Source organism: Eschrichtius robustus, chromosome 1 (genome assembly GCF_028021215.1).
Source record: "Eschrichtius robustus isolate mEscRob2 chromosome 1, mEscRob2.pri, whole genome shotgun sequence".
In the NCBI taxonomy this organism is placed as follows: domain Eukaryota; kingdom Metazoa; phylum Chordata; class Mammalia; order Artiodactyla; family Eschrichtiidae; genus Eschrichtius; species Eschrichtius robustus.
The window spans coordinates 3,962,549-3,985,307 of NC_090824.1; the positions used below are offsets into that span (position 1 = coordinate 3,962,549).

General features: G+C 46.8%; 1 long non-coding RNA gene across 1 annotated transcript in view; it reads left to right on the forward strand.

Annotated features, from left to right (window-relative positions):
• The first annotated feature begins 570 nt into the window (after nucleotides 1–570).
• The window catches only part of LOC137767710 (uncharacterized), a 35,341-nt gene continuing 13,152 nt past the window's right edge, over nucleotides 571–22,759 (forward strand). Inside the window, exon 1 of the long non-coding RNA XR_011074561.1 lies at nucleotides 571–1,081. This is a non-coding gene — a long non-coding RNA (uncharacterized lncRNA). The remainder of the gene's footprint in view (nucleotides 1,082–22,759) is intronic.

The following is a 22,759-nucleotide window of genomic DNA, read 5'->3' on the forward strand; positions in this document are numbered from 1 at the left end:
CGCCTGCCGGCAGCACCCAGGTTCCTTCCTCCCTGCCGTGCCCGAGGGGTTGGGCTTGCCTGGACATGGTGTTCTCTGCAGCATCAAAACGGAGTTGTGTAATCCCGTGGCCGCGTGCGGTGTGTGGGACGCTGAGTGTGTGGGCCTCTGCGGGGGTCAGGCTGGGTGAAGTCGAGCCCCAGGCCTGCAGCATCCGGTGGGGTCCTCAGCCGGCAGCCCCCTCACCCTCGTGTGAACCAGAGCGGGAAGCGCCCGGTAAGGAGGCCAAGGCTCCGGGTGATTTATGGAGGGCAGAGCCCTCGGCAATCCCATTGATACAGCGCTTTCAAACTCCTGCTGGCAATTCCACAGGACCTCAGCCTGGCCCTGCTATTTTCTGGGCTAAAACCACACCTATTCTGAGCATTTTTACTATTTTCATAGGGACGGTGGGGACAGATGATTTACACTATCTCTTCCCTCCGTCTGGAGAGGACGGGAGACCACACAGACGGGGGAGAAGAGCTCCAGCCACGAGCCCCGGTCCCACTGGCCTGAATCGGAGGGCCAGGCCAAGCCCGTCCTCGGAGCCTGGGGTAGGAGCTGGGCTGATTCTCTTTCTGCGATTTTCCAGAACACTGTGTTATTAGCGATGAACTTTGGAACACCCAGGCCTGGTGAAGGAGGCTGCTGAGGCCGGCTCTGAAACCAGCGGTTCAGAGGGCAGAGCGATCTGGCTCGTGTGCGGGCCACACTGGCACCCTCCGGCCTTTCCATTTTAGTAGTAACTCTCTGGTGAGATGGAAACCACGTTGAGATAGCCGGAGTACGCTGGCCTTCCGCGCACATAAACAGAGCAGTTTCAAAGGAGAGGCTCCCCTGGCTGTGGAGCCAGCCAAGGCAGCGAGCCCGGCTCGGACGCTGGGCCTCGGCTGAAGAGGACGCTGCCGGCTGCGGTCACTGACGCGTTCTGCACGCAGGACTCTGCCTTGTGTCCTCGTGGGAGGAGACACACCCCACCAAGGAGATGCCGACACGACCCGGAAGGGCTTCCGGGCTGCGGACCCTCAGCCCCCGCGGGTGTGAATGTGGCCTGGCCGAGGTTGGTGCAGCCCCTGCTGGGAGCTGGGGGACAGTCCCTCTGGGGAGGTCAGCAGAGCTGCTGCAGAGAAAGGGGGGTTGAGGGGTGAGGATGATAGGACCGTGACGGGGGCGGCGGGGGTGGCTGCCATGGGCAGAAGCAGCTGTACGTGCAAAGCTTGGAAACAGAGTGTGACATGCGAGGCGAATGGTCTGGGGTGGCTCTGGATGAGACATGGCCTGTCGAGGAGAGGTAAGGCGACGGGTGTCAGCTTGCAAGAGCTTCTGAAGCCGCACTGAAGGCTCCAGGTCTAGTCCTCAAGGCACCAGAGGAGCCCTTGGCTTTTCAAGAAGAGAGGACGCTATGGTCCAGTCGACAGCTGGGCTCGTGCACTCCTTGTGGACACCCTCGGTCAGGCGCTGCGCTGGGGACGCTGAGAAAGCGTTTGGGAAAGACTGTGCTGGCGCTGGGGGCGGGGGAGGGGGTGGTGATGGGAAGGGGAAGGTGGGCTGGAGATTGTGGGAGATGGAAGAGAGCAGGCGTGGCGACCTGTGGATGTGGCCGTGGTGGACGGGACAGAGGTGGGGGGAAGAGGGAGGGGCAAGGATCACTTGGGAGTAACCAGTTTCAGGGACCAGAGATGGAGACTAAAGGGGATGGCGAAAGTTCTAGGCTTGGATGTGTGAAACCTCAGGTCCCGGGGAGTGCACAGGAGCCATCTCGTACAGAGTCTAATATGTGTGTCTCAGGAGGAGGGGCCAGGACCGAAGTGACGGTGGCCGAGGGGTGGCAGGGTCGGCCGGGTTGAGCGTGTAAGTGTGCAGAGCAGAGAGGCGGCCGTGCTCAGGGCCCAGGGCCTGGAGAGGTTGGGCCCAGGCAAGGAAGTGACCAGCACTCTGAGGCCATCTTGCTGTGTCCTGCCAGGTGAGTGGCCTGGGCTCGAGATGGAACAAGCTCGTGGCCATGGAGGAAGCCTTGAGAGGTGGGCATCACAGGTTGTGATGATCGTGTTTAGCCAGAGCTTGCCGCCGTTGGGGGATGTAGCCGTGGGATGGAGAGCCTCGCTGGTCTGGTGGGAAGGGTGTGCCCCAGAGTTACAAGACGGGTTCACATCCAGACTCTGCCGTCTAGGGTGTGAAACATTGGGTAACATCGTTGACCTTTAGGGTCCTTGTCCCTTAGCGGGGGATGCTGCCCACCTCTTGGGGTTTAGGGACAATTAATGAGCCCTCCAGGCGCGGTGCCGAAGGGCTGTAGAACACGCAGGGCTCCTCAAACCTTGGCAATTTCAGCTCCCCCCAGGGGGGCTGATGGCGAACAGCTGCTGTCTATAACATCAGAAGGGGTGGGACAAATGAGCAGAACAAATTCTAGGCTTCGGATGAATCCATCCTACGCCTGCAAACACATTCCCATTGGGGCAGGGACTCTCAGGGCCATCGGGAGGGGACCGGTGCCCTACGGGCGGGAATGGACTTTGTCAGCCCAAAGGCCAGACCCCTCGATCGGCAGCGTGTCTCCGAATGCTCAAGAGGTTTTAGGAGTGATTCACTGATGGGAGGGCTGGCTGAGGGTGACCTAGGGAGACTTCCCAGGGAACGCAGGTCCCTGGAGGTTCGCTGGGGAGGAGAACACTCAGTGCGAAGCCAGTGTGCAGAGGACGTGGCAACCTGCACCGCTCGCCGGGCTGGCGTGGACTCCAGCTCACGGCAGGGAACTCAGGGGCAGGGAACATTGCCTTCCGTCCCCGTGCCAGTGATTTGTGGCACAAGAAAGGAATTAGGAGATGCCACGGGAACACTTGGAAGAGCTGAATGGGTGGAGCGCTCTGTTGACCTCCTCCTAGAGGCCCAGGTCCGGCCCCTGCAGGGGTAGCGGGGTGTCGGGACTCACAGGTTCCCGAGCGTCTCGCCAAGGCCCTGGAGGGCAGCCGAAGCGTGACCGTCCATAGAGGGGGCGGCTCAGGGCAGAAAGGCCTGGAAGCCTGGGTGATTCGGAGCATGGAGGCCGTGGCTGGTTGACCCTCCCATTTTACAGAGAAAGGGAACCGGCCGCGGTAACGAAGGCCAGCTGAGTTCAAGTCTTCTCCACTTGGCATCCGGCGGTACGAGGCTCCTAGCAACGTCGTCTTTCTGGTGGGATGTGGGAACACTTAGGTCCTGATTGCTCAAGATTTGTCAAAGATTTCCAGGCCCTCTTTGAAGATGGTCATGGCACAACCTTCTGTGTGGTTCGATGTCTGCTCAGGATCTTCCTTACTGGCTGCTGTTGGAAGCTTTCTCTCCGATTCCCACAATGTTGCACTTCGCTCCTAACCCAGTGGCGGTCAGGCTGGCGAACTCCCTTCTCCTTCGGGAGCATGCTCTCCTTTCTCCTCTGGCCTTTGCTTTCATGGTGAGAGTGTGCCTTTCTGTTCCTCCAGTACTGTGAGTCTGGGCTGCTCATGTGCGGGGCCCAGGGACCCAGGCCCACCTGCTCGCATCATTCCTGCGCTGTGCACAGGGCTGCACGTGGCAGACGCCCTGTCTCTCCCCATCGGCTCTGGAGACCCGGCCACAAAGCAGAGCCAACTCTGTTCCCCAGGCCCCCAAGTGACTTCTGACCTTAATCCACCTCTTTGATAAGATTTATTAATTACCGGCGCTTGAGACAGCTTTGTGCTCAGAAATTCAAAGCATCTTCCAACCTTAACCCATTAATCCCATTAGCATCCCAGGGAGAGCGGAAGGCACCCGCCCAGTCCTGTGACTCCTATGCGCCCGGCCTCCATGCATGTCGGGAGGGGCCGGGCAGACTTGAGCAGAGAGGGTTTGGCCTGAGAATCCTCGCTGAGTCAACAGCAAGCCTGGAAAAGAAGCAGAGTTTCCCGACTGAGGCCAAGGGCCGCTTTGCCAGTGCAGGCTTCCTTCCTTACAAAACGGCCATTGTCTCCCAATTCATCCCACTACCCCCCTTCCCCCCATTGTCCCACCTCCAAAGATGCACCCATCCGCAGTCGAGGCAGTTGTCAATATCTAAGTGCCAGAGGCACAAGGGCCCTTTGCATTGAGCTCCGAAGAGAGAAGTTTGATCATGGGGGTGCGGCCAGACGAGGCCCTCTCCTTTCTCTGAGCTCCCCCAATACTCTCCCACACAGGAGGGTTTGAGCAGAGGCAGCCCTGGCCACCTGTGTGGGACTTGCCGCAGCTGTGCTGTCCCAGGAGCGCGACCTATCAGGGCAAAGCCTCTCCCTGGGGGCGCTCGGGAGGGGACCCGCCGCCAGAGGCAGCTGGATAGGGAAGAAACAACATGTTCTTTCTCCTGCCCGTGCCGCCTCTGTGCTCTCAAAATTCTACATTGTTTTTAGTTTTCAGCCTAATTTTAGTCCAAGAACTTGGTGAAGCTGGAGAAGACTCTTAAACCCTTTTTTTTTTTTTTTTTTTGTAAACAAGTGTGCTTTTCTGGCCAGATGTTTCTTTTTTCCTGGTTCTTAAGGGGCTGCGCCATTGAGCTGTCCGGCTGAAACTGAATAAATCTTTGTTTTATGGCTTCTTTGCTCCTTTACAGCTAAGGGCCTCAGGAAGGAATCAGATCTTTTAATCCTCCTGGTCTTAGCCTTGAATGACCTCGCGAACGCACCGTTGGCTGAAAAATCTTAGAGATATTTTTCTGGCTGACCTGACAGCAGGTTACCAAAGTCCAGGACCCTGACACCGGGGAGGTTGACCGTGCTGGGGTGTAATAACGAGCCAGGGGTTAATAACCACCCCCAGCAGGGTGCCATCAAGAATCAGAAGCATTTCTTTGTCATGAACATGAACGGTGTGTCTTGCATGATTAGGTGCACCTTGCGGTCACCAAGATGGGAGTTGCTCTGTCTCCAGCTGGATGCCCCAGTTCAGAGCTGAGCCCTGAGTCCAAGCGTGTGCAAAAATGCGTCCTCAGGACAGCCTCTCGAGGCTCCAGGAACCGGTCTCATAAGCAGCGTGTTGGGGGTTAGGATGACACGGCAGTAGGTGAAAGCTTGAGGTATGGTGAAATGTTTTCATGGTTCCGGGAGAGCAGGCTGATTTCAGCTATTTTTACTTCTAAAAGGACCCTGGCACCAGGACAACCTTGTAAAATCTGTTGTGAGTGATACAGCTGCGGCCAACCGCAGAGCACTCCAAGTGTTGGAGAGAGCAGGGGAGAAATCTGGGTCCAGTTTTTGGACAGGTTTCCGTCTGGGAGGAGAAAATGTTATTGCCCAATCTTGAAAGTTGAGTTTTAGGCCCCGGCAGCACATCAGACTACAGGGCTGGCCTCAGGCGAGAAGGAAGAGGAGGCGGCGCGCAGGGCCCCCCCCCCCCACCCCCCCGCCTGGTGGGCCGCCCCGGGAGCTCCAACCCATGGCAGTAACGTCCCAAGCTCTGGACCTCTTAGAAGTTGCAGCAAATTCACCGTCTTTTTTTCCCTCTCTCTCTGGAAGTGCACTGCGTCTTTCCTGGCCTCATTTTTTGCCCTTGCCTTCCCTGTCACCCACCCCCTCCCATCACACTGTCCTCTCCTCCCACATGGAAGCAGTCGCGCAATCACGTCAATTCTACCTCTGTGACGCCCTTGCTCAAGTCCCCATCGCCCGGACTGTGTCCACAGCCTCCTGGCGGCCCATTCTGCCTCCGAGCTCTCTAAACTTCATCTGTCTCCACCTGCTGCTGATGACTTTTCCTAAACTTGGCCCTGACTGTGGCCCTCCGCACTCCTCAATGGCTCCCTATTGCCGCATGAACTCTGCTTTGTATACCCTGGATTCCGGCCACGCTGGACAGAGGCTCATGCACCCCTCTCCCCGTCTTTGCTCACTCTGTTTCTCCCACCTGGAGGGAACCCCTCTGGGATCGCGGGGAATGTTCAGAGGTCTCATCAGCTGCTGAGAAGAGGAGAGGTGGCTCAGGACAGAGAGAGAAGAAAGGGGGTGAAAAGCCTCTTTAGTTCTGAAACAAAGAGAAATGTAGAGTCTTAAGAAAAACCAAGGAAGAAGTTTTGATGTTAGCCCTCTTATGCAGCTGTTTTGGCATCCTTGCAATGCAAGCCGTTACATCTGCAGCTGTATTATTTTGCTAAGTGATGTGCAAAACGGACTCCCAGACCTCATGCCTGAGCCTCACCCTTTTCAAGCCCACCTGGAGGTGGGAAGGATGGTGGACAAAGAGATGAAGTGGGCGTGAGGCACCTTCTGGGAAACCACAGAAACGAGGTGTCTGGGGTCTTTCTCACTTCATTTCAGGGGTGTGGTGTTAGGGGGCGAAGAGCCACAGGCTCTCAGCAGCCCCCCCCCCCATTATGAACTAGGGTCCGTTCCCCTGTCACTTGATTCTAGGCTGGTGACTTGCTCTGAACAGTAGCACGTGGGGGACGTGAGGCCTCCGGAGACTTGCGGCTTCTCCCTCCGGCTGCCCCGTGGAGGCGGCGTAGCCCCCTGGGGCACGAGAGACCGTGCAGAGCAGAGACCAGCCCTCCCGCCGGAGGCCTCCTGGCCAATCAGCCCCCAACGCCGAAGCGTGAGAGCGAGGCCCTGTTAGATCCACCAGCTGACCTGCCACCTGACCACGGCCCCGCGAGAGAGCCCAGCGGAGATCAGCCAAGCCGGCCCGGACCACAGCAGCCCATCGATGCACACGCTCGTGAACTTAATAAAAATGGACGTTGTTTCAAGACACGAAACGCTGAAGTTGTTTGCTAAGCAGCAAAGCTGTTGACACAGCAGCCACAATCACCCAAAGCCAAGGCTGTGCTCACGACATGGTTCGTGAAGAGTCCGATCCCTCCCTCGGCACTCCATGGGTCTTGCTCATTGATTTTCAGTTAAGATATAGAATTGGCTGCTTCGTCATGCAGCTTATTCTGGTCTCCATTTGAAAATTCATAGGCTGGGCCCTTGTATTTCTTTTTTTTGGATGGTAAAGTACAAATAACATAAAATTTGCCATTTTAACTGTTTTAAAATGTACACTTGGCGTCACCACTCTTAGTTCCGGCACTTTTCCCTCATCCCCCACGAAACCCCGCACTCATTCAGCAGCCACGCCCATTACTCCTATTCTCTCCGCTCCCCTCCCCCCATCCCTGGGTAACTAATTATCTACTTTGCGTCTCATCGATTTGTCTGGACATTTCATATGAACAAAACCGTTCAACATGCAGTCTGTGGTAATTGATTTAACACAATGTTTTCAAGATTCATCTACGTTGTAGCCTGAACCACTCTTTATTCCTTTTTATGGCTGAAGGACCCAACCTGTTTGGCTCTGTTGCCCTTATTTGTGCGCATAGTTTTATGGCTCTGATGTGCTAGGGACTGTTCTGAGTGTCTTATGTCCTTTACTCAATGGTTACCTGTTGAGCTCAGAGCTGTTCTTATCTGCATTTGGCAGGTGAGGAACTGAGCAACAAAGAGATGAAGTGCTCAACCAAAGTCACACAGCGGGCCGAAAGGCACTCAAAGATGCTAATGGAGAGAACTGCACTCTTGCCCCAGGGCTGTGCTTCTCGGCGGTTTCCGGGTAGTGGCGGAGGTTGGGTGACTGAATGCTCTCCTTCTCAGCGGTGCACTACACAGGAAACTCTCCGTTAAACTTCCAGTGGTCCGTCAAACATGCGCAGCAACACGATTGTGTTATTCGTTTTAAGATGCTTGGGATTTTTTCTGATTATAAAAATAATACCTACTTATAAGAATTCGGACAAAGCAAACGTAAAGAAAATGAGAGCCACTGATTGAAAAAAAAAAAAAAAAGAAATGAAGACATAGGAAGTGGAATTGGAAAAGGAAAGAAATGTAGAGAATGGAAGGGAAAGTCTATCGTGACATACTTGGAGAAGGATGTTGGATGGAGTAAGTGTCCGGGAGATTTGTTTATGGACATTTGAAGTAATTGACATCCAATTTTAAGTAATTGACAAGGTCATTTTGACATAGATGCAAAAACTCCCTGGCATCAAAACAGCCTGGTAAGAGTAGCACGTGTGATGGTCTGAATCAGAGAAAGGAAGACGGTACCAGCAGGCCTGTCCTCCAACTTCTGCAGGGCTTCAAAAGAGGACAGTTGAGCCCGATGGTATGTTCAAGCTTCTGAGTGCCAGGGACTTGATGCTTTTACAAGTAATATCTCATGAAGTCTTCCCAGCCACTCTCTGAGGCAGGTGTTTTCAACTGCAGTACATAGATGAGGGGCAGCGGTAAGACGCCCTCTGCAATGTCACAGCACCCAGTTTCCTGATGTTCCACTTGCAGCTTTGCAGTGTCTGCCTTGGATAAACCAAGAAAGCCCCTTACAGCCCCGACTGGCCTGGGCAAAAGGCTGCATAAGGATTGGTCTGGTCTTTATTGCTCACGAGAAGTTGAAAAATAGGTCAAAGATCATTTCCCACTCATGATCTCCCCAACATTAGCTCTACTGTGCTTGATGTTCAAGGATATCAGCATCTTGTCACTGTTTTATTGTCAGTGGTTTTGAAACGACATCCCCACTTCTAGCCCCATGCCTTCCTTGACGAGCCCCTCTGGTTGCTATGGATTTATTTATATGATATAGGCACACACTAAAGCAAGAATAGATAAAGAAAAGCAAGACGCTGTGCTTTGTAGGCAAGGGTGCATGGTAATAAGTCAGAGGGAAATCAGTGCACAGGAAGTGCTACCTGATTCTTCTTACATGCAGCTGAGTTCTTAGCACCCAAAGCAGAGAGAAGACTGTCCACTCACAGGATGGTCAAGGTGTTTCCCTAGCCTTTTTCCCTTGGCACTGAGCTTTCTCCTCTATACCACCAGCTAGAAAGGCTGGAGGGTATCCAGGGCAACCGGATCATGGTTCCAGTGACAGATCAGCTGTCCTGGTAGGCCATCTGGCTGAAGGATATATACATGGTTGTAGAGGTGGGGGGGCAGTCCTTAACCTCCTGCTTCATATTATAGGAACTAGCCAGAGCTCTCTGCAGAGACACAGCAGTTCACAGAGCGCCAAGGAATGGAGAGGATCTTAGGGATGGAAGTAGGGAGAGACCCTTAATGAGGGGATGGCAGAAGGTATGGAAGGAAGACCCAGAGAGACCCCCTTCCCAAGGAGGGGCTCACTGCTTTGTTGAACCATCAGTGTACTCACTGAATGTAGGCCCACTGGGTTTCTTTGAAAATAGGTAATGTACATGCATGTTTTTAACCTCTCCTTCCCCTCCTTTTTTAATCAAAAAATGCTGTCATGGAACAGATAGAATTTATGACCAAACATACTGTCCTGAATTAAAGAAGCAAACAGGGACTAATTACCTCTATAAAACAAGAACTTAAAGCAGAGACCTCTATAAAACAAGAGCTTAAAGCAGGGAAGACATGGCAAAAGAGAAGAGGAAATGAGATATGCATTTGCAGAACTCAGGAAAATGTGCAAGAGAAAAATGCAACCATTCACAGATGTAAAAGGCATGTTGGTAGCAGCACAAACAACAGACACTGCCAAAAACATAACAGGGTATGTGGAGGACAGGACTGAGAAGGAAGTACACAAGATAAAATGGAAGTAAACAAGCCATTTAAGAGGATTTGAGGATGGGAGACAATAAAAAGGATCCCAAATATTTGTACCCAACGAGTCTGAAGCATAAAAGAACTAAGATCATGAAAGAAAAAAAGTAAAAATAAAAATCATAATTTAAGAAGTGTTTCTGGAAATAAAAAGGAGACTTGAAGCTGCACATTGAAAGGAAATATTGTGTCCCAGGGAAATGAGTACAAAGATCACCACTAAGGCATTCCTGATTAAACTTATTAAATTTCAAAGATAAAGAGGGAATCAAGGAAAACAATCAGGTCACCTAGGAGGGAAACACATCAATCTGGATTTAGTTGTCTTCCAGCCAGAACAGAGAGGAGCAACACCTATGACACACCAGAAAGTCATTTCATACCCAACCAAAGTGTCACGCAAATATAAAGGCAACAGACCCTGGTGAATATGTAAGAACTTGGGATGTGTGGTTTATTTGAGCCTTTCTTGAAGAAGCTGCTAGAGGTAGAATTTTAGCTAATCAGGGATGAAAGAAGAGAATTGGCTCTGAGTGTTTAACTTTAGGGTTAAGTCATAAGAAGGTGATGAAAATATTCTGGTGGAGAGAGAAAGTGAATAGTGTGGGAGAGAGAAGAGAGTGTCTGGAACAGTGCCCTTGGGGAATGTGGAGAGATGGTTCTGGAACACAGATGGAATGGTATTCAGGTTGGGGCATTTCTCGAAGTCCGTCACTAGAAATAGGAATGAAGGTTGAGCGTGTGGTTGCAGGTGCCGGCATGCAGGTGGCCATGCGCGTGGAGGGTTGTGGGAGAGCTCTTTTGACTCTGGCCACTTCTCGATGAAGTGTCAGTGCAGAGAGAGGATGAAAGAAGAGGGGCTGGGATTTGAGGAGAAAGGAGGAGACACGAAACAGTCATTTGGGTTGTGGGGTCTAATATATATAGTTCGATTCATCCATTGAATTAATTATTTCCAAAATGATACCTTTCAATTCTAGAAGTTCCTTTTGGTTCATTTTAAGATCTGCACGGTCATTCCTAATACGGACCCTTATTGACTTATCTTTAGAAGTTCATCCTTTTGTTCAAAAAACATATTCTGCATACTTATCCTATATTCCGTTTCTGCTAATTCTAGTGTCTGGAGTCCTCAGGGTCTGAATCTTTTCGTCGTTTCTACTGACTCACACACGTGGGTCCACCTCCTCTGTGCTTGGTGATCTTTGTAAACCCATACAAGCTTTTTGCTTTGGGGGAGTTCTGATGGCCCGGACGGGGAGGGTTTTCCCTCTAAGAGTACTTGCAGCCACGTCACCATCCTCAAGGGGCCTGGACTTGGCGGGGGCTCCAGGCTGGCCCACCGCTGCAGAGCTCCCTGTCCTGAGACAGCGCTGCTGTTGGTGCCTTGAGGGAGGGGGCCTCCCTCAGCCCCCACTTGCTTTAGCTCCAGGTTTCTTCCTGTTCCCCCTCATTCTGGCTCTTCTTTTACTGGTATGTGTGGGGTGGGGGGCGGGGGGGCTGGTCTTTAGAGATTTCACTACTTCCTGTGAGTCCAGCAATGCACCAGAAGGGGTTCCCTCCTTTTTTCCTTTGTATAGGTGCAGGATCTGGTTATTTCATAGTGTTCCCCCAAGTCTCACAAAAGTGAAAGAGGAAACTTAGTTTTCACTTTATGCCCTTTGAAATTTGTACCATAGCTATTTATTACCTACCAGGGTACACAAATAAAATAAGTGATTCAAAAAGGTCGATTAGAGCTGTTGTATGCATTAGCATGCAAACAGAGCACTAAGTCATACATTTGGGCCCCTGCTCTGAGCAGGTCATGTTGGGTATTGGTACCCACAGCCCCTCCCCACCCATCACACCACACTGTTTACAGACCTGCCTTGCCCCCGATGCCTTTTCCCAGGATGGGCCTTTTCTGGTACTGCCTTGCCTAGGGCACTCACTTCTTAAAACCTTGGGTGAGTTCGCCTCCTCTGGAAGGTCTTCCTGGCCCCTCCCCTCTTCGCCTCATTTCCCCCGTGACTGTCTCTCCTCTCTTTCCTACTCTGCCTCCTCCACCACCCGTGAGCTCCTGGGGCTGGGCTGGCCTTCCTCTCCTCCCTCATCTTCTTCTCCACGTAGCACAACACCCAAGAAAGGGCAGGTGCACGGCTTTCTGTTGGGATGAGTGAATTGGGGTATCCAGATGGCCTCCAGTCGCTTTTCAGTTTGCCCATCTAAGACACTTTTTGGCATTTATGAAACAACCGCCTACAAAAGCAAAGCACTGAAGCCAGAGAGGCATGCATTCCGGAACTTGCCCGGCCCAGGAAGCCCGAGTTCCTGGCATCCAGGCGGGCGTTGGCAGGTGGTGTAAGCCAGATTCCCACGAGGGCTCTTTTGGCGATGGTGATCTGGGGACTGATGGGAATGTGGGGGAGAGAAAGGAATGCTCGTTTAGGAATGAATTGTGGTTACTGGGGGCAGGGTCAGGCAGTGCTGCACTCAGTCTTTCCGGAACCCACTGAGGGACCCTGTCCAAAAGGGGAGATGCTGCATGAGTCAGCTTAGTTCTGGTCAAAAGCTCGAGCCCATTGACGTGGACATTTATCTCCTTTTTGGCATCTCTGGGAACAAACAAGGGTTTGGTACAGTTGCATCTGCCTCTCCTTGTAGACCTTCCTTACTGTGAGGGTTGACGCTGGCCCAGCCCTTTCTGCAGCCTCTCCTGTGGGTCCTGGGAAGGCCAAAGATGACCCTGGCCACCTGAGAGGGCCCTCCTGAGCCAGAAGGAGGAAGACATACCAGTGCTTATCTGGAGGCTTGAGTGGGTCACTTCTCTGTCCCCATTTTCTGAGCAGCAGGAGGGGTGGCATCTGGGGTAGATGCAGGTCAAGCTTCCTGGCTCCTGGACCTTCAACATCAGCTGTTTCTGCATCTTCCAAAAGGAAGCCTTGTTCCTGCCCTTGTTTGAGACCTAGGCCTACCCCTGTGCTTGTCATTTATTCACCAAGCACATTTCTAGGGCCAGGCATTGTGCTGTGACCTGGGGCTATGGGATCAAATTGTCCACAGTGTCCTAGGGTTGACCCACAGATGGTGGCACTCACACCAGGCTGATCATGAATGACAGCCAAAGTCCCAAATCCGGCCTCGGTCCATGGAAGAGGTCCAGGAGGAGCTAACTTTTGAGCTGAGTTTCCTCAAACCAATAGCAATTAGCTGGGCAGACAGGGGTGGCTGGGGCAGAGGGAGGGGAAGCGTGTACTAGTCTGAGTCCTGCAGAGCAGGCAAGGCTGGGTCTTCTAGGAGCCACCAGATGCCAAGCCGGACCCAGGAACAGCCTCTAAAACCCTGGTATCCTGCTTAAGGACTATTTCTTAATCTTCAAAATGGACACATAGCTTCACCTAATAGTTAACAGAGGTTAGATGTACTTTTTAAATTGTGATTTTCAGCTTTATTGAAATAAAATTGTTTCAATAAACTGTACATATTTAAAGTGTACAATTTGATGAGTTTTAACATATGTTCATGAAGCTATAACCACAGTCAAATGATGGAACATAATCATCACTTCCTAAAGCTTCCCTGAGCTCCCCTGTAATCCATCCCTCCATCCTCCCCATCCTCAGAAAACCACTATTTACTGGCCTCTTTATTCTGCTGCATTGACCTATATATACGTTTTTATGATACTGTCTATATAAACATGTCTATCTATTTGTTAATATGATACTCCCTTGATTAGTGTAGTTTTGTAATAAATCATGAAATTTATTAATTTAGTTTAAGCCCTCTGATTTTGTCCTTCTTTTTTTCAGAGTTTGTGTGTGTGGAGTTTTTCTAGGTGCTTGTATTTTAATATAAATTTTAAAATTAGCCAATCAGTTTCTACAGTAAATCTGCTGAGATTTTGACTGAGATGATATCGAATCTGTACATTTGTTTGGGGAGAATTGAAAGCTTAACAGCACTGAATCTTCTAATCCATGAATGCAGTGTATCTCTCCATTTACAGAGGTCTTCTTTTCCTCTCTAATTATTTTGTTGTTTTTTGTGTTGTTTGCACATCTTTTGTCAAATCTAACCTCAAGCATTTTATCTGTTTTGATTATATTGTAAATGATTTTATTTTTTAAATTTCAGTTTTTTGTTCAATTGTAAATATATAGAAATACAATCGTTTCTATTGACCTGTATCTTGCAAACTTGGTAAACTCACTTATTAGTTCTGGTGGCTTTTGTTTTTTGTAGATTCCTTAGGGTTTTCTATGTTGATGGTCACATCATAAGCAAATATGACAGTTTTACTTGTACCTTTGAAGTGTGTATGCCTTTTATTTCTTCTCTCTGCCATTTTGCATTAGCTAGAATCTCCAATACAACATTGAATAAAAGTGGTGAGAACAGACATCCTTATCTTGTTCCTGAACTTAGGGGGAAACATTTAGTCTTCTACCATTAGTGATGTCAGTTGTAGCTTTCTTGTAGATGCCTTTCCTCAGATTGAGGAATTTCCTCTAATATTAATATGCTGACAGTATTTATAAGCGATGAGATATTAGATTTTGTGAAATGAGTCTCCTGCATTTATTGATATGATCACCTGTTTTTACTCCTTTACTCTGACAATATGGTGAATTACATTATTTGATTTTCAAATGTTAAGTCAACCTTGCATTCTTTCATAAACTCCATTTGGCCACAGTGTAGTATCTTTTTGCCTATTGTTGGATTAGATATGCTCAAATTTTGTTAAGAATATTTGTATCTGTGTTCATGAGGGGTATTATTCTATAGTTTTTATGTAATATCATTTTCTGGTTTTGGTATCAGGGTAATGCTGGCCTCATATATGTTGGAAAATGCTCCCTCCTCTTCAGTTATTTGGAAGGATTTGTGTAGAATTGATTATGTTTCTTTCTTAAATGCTGGTTGGAACTCTCCACTTAAGCCATGTGGGCCTGGGATTTTTCTCTGTGAGAAGGTTTTTAACTACAAATTCAACGTCTTTACTAAAGCTGAACTATTCACATTATCTATTTTTTCTTGAGTGAACTCTGGGAGTTTGTGTCTTCCAAGTAATTTACCCATTTCATTAAGTTACTGAATTTATATAAAGTGGTTCATAATATTCTCTCATTATTATTTTTGGCCTGTAGGATTTGTAGTGATGTCTCTCCTCTCTCTTATTTCTGATATTGGTAATTTCTTTCCTCTCTCTCTTTTTCCAGATCCATTTGGCCAGAAGTTTTTCAATTTGATTTATCTTTTCAAATACTTAGCTTTTGGTTTCATTGTTCTTTTATATGATTTTTCTTTTCCCATTTCATTGATTTCTATTATCTTAATTATTTCTTGTCTTTTGATTAATTTGAGATCAATTTTCTCTTCTTTTTCTCACTTCTTAAGGTGGAAGCTCAAATCATTGTTTCAAGAATTTTCTTTTTTTAAAGTTAGATGCTTAGTGCTATAAATTTCACTTTAAGCACTGTTTTAGCTGCATCTTACACATTTCAACATGTCATGTTTTTATTTCCATTCATTTCAAAGTACATTGTAATAGTCCTTGTGATTTCTTCTTTGACCCATGAGTTATTTAGAAGCATATTATTTAGTTTCCAAGTATTTGGGGATTTTCAGATATCTTTCAGGTATTGATTTCTAATTTAATTTCATTGTGTCCAGACAACATAACTTGTATTATTTGAATTCTTGTAAATTTATTCATTTTTTGGTTCCTATCTTGGTAAATGTTTGTGTGTTCGTCAAAAGAATGTGTATTCTGTAGTTTGGTAGCATATTCTATAAATCTCATATCGGGTCAAATTGACTTATAGTATTGTTAAAGACATCTATATCCTTACTGATTTTCTGTATACTTTTTCTACCAATTAGGAGGGTTTCTGAAGTCCCCAGCTATAACTGTGGACTTGTCTATTTCTCCTTTTAACTCCTACCAGTTTTTGTTCCAGGTATTTTGAAGCTCTCTTATTAGGGGCATAAACATTTAGGGTTGTTATGTCTTCGAGGTGAATGGACTCCTTTATCATCAGTAAGTGATTCTCTTAATCTTGGTTAATACTCTTTGCTCTGAAGTCTACTTTGTCTGATATTAATGTAGCCATGCCATCTTTCTTCTGATTATTTTCAGCATGGTGTATTCTATTTCTATTCTTTTAATTTATCTATATCTTTTAATAAAGTGGGTTTATTTTAGGCAGTATGTAGATTGTTCTCACTTTTTAAAATTCAATCTGACAATTTTTGCCTTTTATTTGAGGTGTTTAGAGCATTAACATTTAATAAAATATTGATATAATTGAGTTTATAGCTACTATACTGCTATTTGTTTTCTATTTGTCTCATATGTTATTTGCTGTCTTTCTCCTGACTTCCTCTAGATTAATTGAGTGATTTTTATTATCTCAGTTTATGTCCTTTGTTAGCTTACTCACTATACCTCTTTTTTTTTTTTTTAAATAGAATTTGCTTTAGGGCTTATAGTATACATCTTAAAGTTCTCACAGTATATCTTCAAGTAATATCAGAGCACTTCACATATAGCATAATAATCTTACAAGGCTGTACTTCCATTTCTCCCTTCCCAGCCTCCATGCTGTCACATCTTTTATTTCTACCTGAGTTTTATACCTCACAATATATTATTATTATGTTTGCTTGAATTAATCAATTATCTTTTAAAAAGATTTTTTAAAATAAGAGAATATTTCTTTTATGTTTACCCAATATTCACCATTTCTGATGCTCATCATTCCTTTATGTATAATCAAAAACTTTTTTTAATCATTTGCTTTCTGCTCAAAGGACTTCCTTTATCATTGCTTGAGTGAAGTTCTGCTGGTGATAAATTTCTTCAGCTTTTGTATACCTGAAAAAGTCCTTTTTTTCACATTTTTCCCCTCTGGATAAATAATTCTAGATTCCCAGTTCTTAAACTTTCAGATGTTGCTGTATTGTCTTCTGGCATGCATTATTTCTGATGAGACATTGGCTGTCACTCTTACGTTTGTTCCTCTGCACATAATGCACACCTCCCTCCTTCACTCCAGCTGCTTTTAAAGTTTTCTCTTTATCACTGGTTTTGGGCAATTTTATGATAAAGTGCCTTGGTGTACCTTTCTTCATATTTCTTGTGATTGGGGTTCATTGAGCTTCTTGTATTCATGCATTTATTGTTTTCACCAAATTTGGAAAAATTTCAACCATTGTATCTTCAAATATTTTTCTCCCCACCTGCCTCTCCTTTAGGGACTTCAATCACATCTACATTAGGCTGTTTGAATTTATTCCACTAAAGCTCTGTTCATTTTTTTCCCCAGCATTTTACTCCTGCTGTTTTATTTTGGGTGGCATCTATTTCCATTTAGTCTCCAAGGGCACTAAATTTTTGTTCTGTACTGTGTAATCTGCTGTCAATCCTAGACATCTCTTCTTAATTTTAAAATTTTTTATCAGAATATAATTGATTTACGAAGTTGCGCTAGTTTCAGGTGTACAGCAAAGTGACTCAGTTATACATATACATATATTCATTCTTTTTCAGATTGTTTTCCCATATAGGTTATCACAGAATATTGAGTCGGTTCCCTGTGCTACAGAGTAGGTCCTTGTTGGTTATCTATCTTATATGTAGTAGTGTGTGTATGTTGATCCCAAGCTCCTGATTTATCCCTCCCCTCAGTGTTTCCCCTTTGGTAACCATAAGTTTGTTTTCAATATCTGTAAGTCTGTTTCTGTTTTGTAAATAAGTTCATTTGTATCATTTTTTAGTTAGATTCCATCTATGAGTGATATCATATGATATTTGTCTTTCTCTGCCTGACTTACTTCACTTAGTATGATAATCTCTAGGTCCATCCATGTTGCTGACAATGGCATTATTTCATTCTTTTTTATGGCTGAGTTATATCCATTGTGTATATGTACCACATCTTCTTTACTCCTCTGTCGATGGACATTTAGGTTTCTTCCATGCCTTGGCTATTGTAAATAGTGCTGCAATGAATATTGGGGTACATGTACCTTTTTCAATTATGGTTTTCTCTGGATATATGCCCAGGAGTGGGATTGCTGGATCATATGGTAGTTTTATTTTTAGTTTTTTAAGGAACCTCCATACTGTTCTCCATAGTGGTTTTACCCATTTACCTTCCCACCAACAGTGTAGGGGTTCCCTTTTCTCCACACCCTTTCTGATATTTATTGTTTTTAGACTTTTTGATGATAGCCATTCTGACCAGTGTGAGGTGATAACCTCATTGTAGTTTTGATTTGCATTTCTCTGATAATTAGTGATGTTGAGCATCTTTTCATGTGCTTTTTGGCCATCATGTATAGACATATTTTTTTTAAATCTCTAACAATTCAATTTGTGTCTTTAAAAATCTTTACATATCTTTTCAAAATTCTTACATTTTCCTCTATGCTCCTAGCATACAAAATCTACTTATAATAACTGTTTAGCCCCTTTTCTACTAACTCCATCATCTGTATCATTTCTGGCCCTGTTTCTATTGACTTTTTCCCCTTGATATGAGTCATGTTTTCCTGTTACTTTGTATTCTTAATATTTTTGATCGGTTGTCGGAATTGTAAATTTTATTTTGTTTTGGGTGCTGGATATTTTATATTCCCTTATATATTCTTGAGCTTTGTTTTTGGGAGCCATTACGTTACTCGGAAAGAGCTCGGTCCTTTTGAGGCTAACTTTTCAGCTTTGTTAGGCAAAATCAGAATGGCCATTAGCAGAGGGCTAATTTTGCCCCACTCTTAAGACAATATCCTTCTGAGTACTCTTCCTGACGCCCTGTGTATTACAAGGTTTCTCTGCTTTGGTGAGAACACTAACTATTCATAGCCCTCTGTGAACTTCAAGATGGTTCTCTGGGTTCCTTGCTGGTGGGCCTTTCCTGGTCTCATATGCACGTGCTGACAGGTACTCAGCTGAAGTCTCCAGGGAAGCCCTCTGCAGGACTACAGAGCTCTCTCTCCAAGCAACCTGCTCCTCTTCTGCAGCCCCTCCTCTCCGGAATGCTGCCCTGCGGTTCCAGCCTCCACGGCTTCCAGGATTTTCAACTCAGTGTCCTCACTTGAGGCAGAACCCCAGGCTCTGATTGGGTTGCCTCTCCCTGCAGTGTGACCTGGGAACATTTTCCAGGTAGCCAGTGAAGGCAACCATCAGGCTCGCTTTATTTGTTCCTGTTTCCCAAGGATCACTGCCCTGCGCTGCCTGCAGTCTTATATCTGAAGATGATTGCTTTTTTCTTTTTTAAGTTGTTTTATCTGGTTGTTAATGTGGAAGGGTAAATCTAGTCCCCGTGACTACATCATGGTCAGAAGCAGAAATTCTACATATGCTATTTTTTTTTATTGTGGTAAAATATACATAACATAAAGTTTACCATTTTAATAATTTTAAGAGAATAGTTCAGTGACATGAAGTACATTTGCACTGTTATGCAACTGTCATCACCATCCGTCTCCAGAACCATTTTCATCTTCCCAAACTGAAACTCTGCCCCCATTAAATACTAACTCCCCATTCCCTCCTCCCCCAGCTCCTGGCACCCACCATTCTACTTTCTGTCTCTATGAATTTGACCGCTCCAGATACCTCATATAAGTGGAATCGTAAAATGTTTGTCCGTTTGTATCTGGCTTATTTCACTAACATAATGTCTTCAAGGTTTATCCATATTTTAGAATGTGTCAAAATTTCCTTCCTTTTTAAGTTTAAGCTGAATAATATTCCATTGTACGAATATACCACAGCTTGTTTATCCATTCATCAGTTGATGGACATTTGGATTGTTCCCATTTTTTGGCTATTGTGAATAATGCTGCTATAAATATGGTGAGCAAATATCTTTTCAAGTCCTGCTTTCAATTCTTTCAGGTGCACACCCAGAAGTGGAATTGCTGGATTATATGGTATTTCTATGTTTAATTTTTTGAGGCACCACAAGATTCTTCTACAGCAGCTGCACCATTTTTCATGTCCACCAGCAATGCACAAAGATTCCGATTTCTCCACGTCCTCACCAACCCTTGCTATTTTATGTGTTTGGATAGTAGCTATCATAATGGGTGTGAGGTGCATCACATATGCAATCTTTAAACTTTTCTGAAGTTGTGAAAGAACAGCCTCTCAGTCAAGCAGGGCAATGGTGGTCAGGGTGCTCTCCAGGAGCTGAGTCCAGCACCCCACAACATTGCACATAGCTCACTGCACTGCAAACTCTCCATGGCCATCTCCACATCTGGCACCCATCACAGTGCCTGACAAGCCCTGACTGTTGCTTGGTTGGGAGACGTGGCTGGGTGACCAGCAGGCAGATTCGGGGATTACGTGAGTCAGTGTGTGGCTGTAGCAAAGGTCACGGCTGGGGAAGGGGTGGCAGATGGGGCTGGAACGTCCCCTGGGGCCACACTTTCCTGGGCCTTCAGCCTGAAACTCAGGAATTGGACCTTCCTCCCAGAAGCTACGGGAAGATTTTAAGTAGGGGGCGATCTGTGGTTCAGAAATCATGCTGACATTTGAGAAGAAGGGACTAGGAGACCAGAGGGGACACAGGAGCGGAGCATCGGGTTAGGGTTAGGGTTAGGGTTAGGGGTCATGCAGGCGCTGAGCTGGATGGTGAGAGTCTGTTAACGGCGTCCCTCGCCCGCACTGGCCGGGCCCCGGCCCAGGGGGACATGCATCCTCATGTACAACAGGTGCGGGGGATTCGGTGCATGTTGGGAAACTCACAGATTATACGAAAATAGACTAACATGTGAAAGGGGAGAGGAGCCAGTCTCAATCTGGGTGGAAATCTTCAGTTTCTAGAATCTGCGAAGGTGATAAAAGGAATTTCTGAAGAAGCAGAAGTTGCTCATCTTCGTAGCTCAGCAAACAAGAAAGATGAGATCAAGTTCCCTCCTGCTAAAAATGTGTTCATTGAGTTTCGGGTTTCCCTCTGTCCTTTTCCACTTGCCTTCCTGTTATGGAAATGACAACTTGACCCTGCAGCAAATAGGAAGTCGAGCAAACAGAGGACTTGTATTTGTTTTTCACTATGGTGCTAATGGCTTCTTCTGTTCTCAGATTTGGGTCTGCTTCTGGGTAATTGGCAAAGAGGGATGTGCCATTTGTCATTAAAAACATTTGAAGTGAATGTGAATTCTAAGTGTGTACTTATTACCGAAATAAAATAAACCTTCACATTTTACGAACTGATAATTTTGGATACATCGAGCAATGCATAATGCACGCAGTTTTAGGTTTGCGGACTTTATGATTGCATCAGTGGGAAAGTTTGCTGCCCCTACTGCATTGGTCTCAAAGTTTCAGGACATTTTACATCATTAGAAAGGATCTCTGTGACAATCTGTAACTTCCACTACACCCAGGACTGACTTCTCTCAACTCTGGCCGGCTTCCCGGCCCTGGGGGCTGAATCGGCCACACGTCCACAGCCCTGTCCTCTCTTTCTATTTGTTCTCTTTCCCTTCGACCCCCTGCCTCCTACCCTTCCCTCCTCCTTTCCCCTTATTCTCTTTCTCATTTATTTATTTGGCTTCGCTGGGTCTTAGTTGCGGCGTGCGGGCTTCTTAGTTACGGCACGTGGGATCTGGTTCCCCAACCAGGGATCAAACCCACGCCCCATGCATTGGGAGTGTGGAGTCTTTACCCACTGGACCACCAGGGAAGCCCCCTCGCTCTCTTTTAAGAGTCCATTTACCTCTTGCTTAACTTACTCTAGATTTATTTTTTACCACTTGTGAAGGTTGGTGGTCAGGTTCTAGCAGCAATGACAGATCTCCACGCAGTTTCTTGCTTGGAGGACTTCTCTGCTTTTGAAAAAGGGCCTCTGGTTATTTGGGAAAAAAAGCAGCTGGGGGAGCTGTGAAGAGAGGCTAATTCCTTTCCGTTTCTAATGATATTTTTATGAAGTTCCCAGGGAGAGATGTTGAATTCTGTTTGGGAAAATAAAAAACAAAAATAAAAACTAAGCTTCCAACAACGCCATTAATGCTGATGGAGCCTTTATTCATAATTGAATGAACGATCCTAATTTTATAAAATACAGCCATTAGATTTGGAATCTCCTGTGTATTTTGAAGCATGGCTATGATATAACAAACTTAATTGATTCCTCCCAAACAAGCACAGACTACAAAGTTCCTTGGAAAAAATGTACTGTGAACAGAATTTGAATATCAGAAAATACAACTGAATTCACTATTCTCTGGCAGAAGAGGGAACATCCCTTTAGGGAGGAGACCTTTGTGGATTTCCAAGGCCGACGTCAAGAGGGAGCACGCCACTCATTCCCACGTAGAAAACACGGGCTGAGCCTTGACATCTCCCTTCCTGCCCTTTTCCTCTTAGGTAGTGCGTGTGGGCAAACGAGAGGGATAGTAGTGTGGCATGGGAGTTGGAAGGGCAAGGTTCCAGAAAGGGAAACTTCAGGCCACAGAAGGGAGAGGAGGGAAAACCTCATGATGTCATGTTAAATGTTTTCATGAGGGGGCTGTTAAATCCATCACTCCCCCCACTGCCACCCACTCCCCCCCATTTGTGTGGTTGTTTCTTTGTACTTAACCGATGAACTATTTATTTTACCAATTTACTGAGTTTTCGTGGGTGCTGTGTTGGCACTGGGCAGACAGTGGTGATCAGGGGAAAGTGAATCTGCCTCTCAGTGGGGCTTACCTCTCAGTGGGGGAAACACCCAACGCACTACCAGGTCACAATGAATGGTTTCGTCTCGGTTGTTGTGGGTCACCTGCAGGAGAGGGTGAGAAAGCTGCAAGGAGCAGAGCTGACCCCAGATTGAAGGCTGGGGGAGGATGCCTTCCATGAGGAATTTGGGTTTGAACAGGATGCGTGCACGTGTCCGAGGTGGGGAGGGGTGTTCCCAGCAGATGGCGTGGCCCCTGGGGATCCCGATGCACGAAGGGGCAGGTTGTGGAGAAGGAGGCGGCCAGGACCAGGGGGGAGGAGGGCTGTGCACGGAGCCAGACTGTGGGGGCGGAGGAGGGCTGGGTGCTCCTGGACCCTCAACAAACCTTGCCTCATGGCAACAGTGTTTTGGCACCTTCCTCTGGCCGCTGCCCCATCACAACTCCTCAAATGTTATTCCTGGACCAGTTGGACAATTTCATCTGCAAGGTCTTGA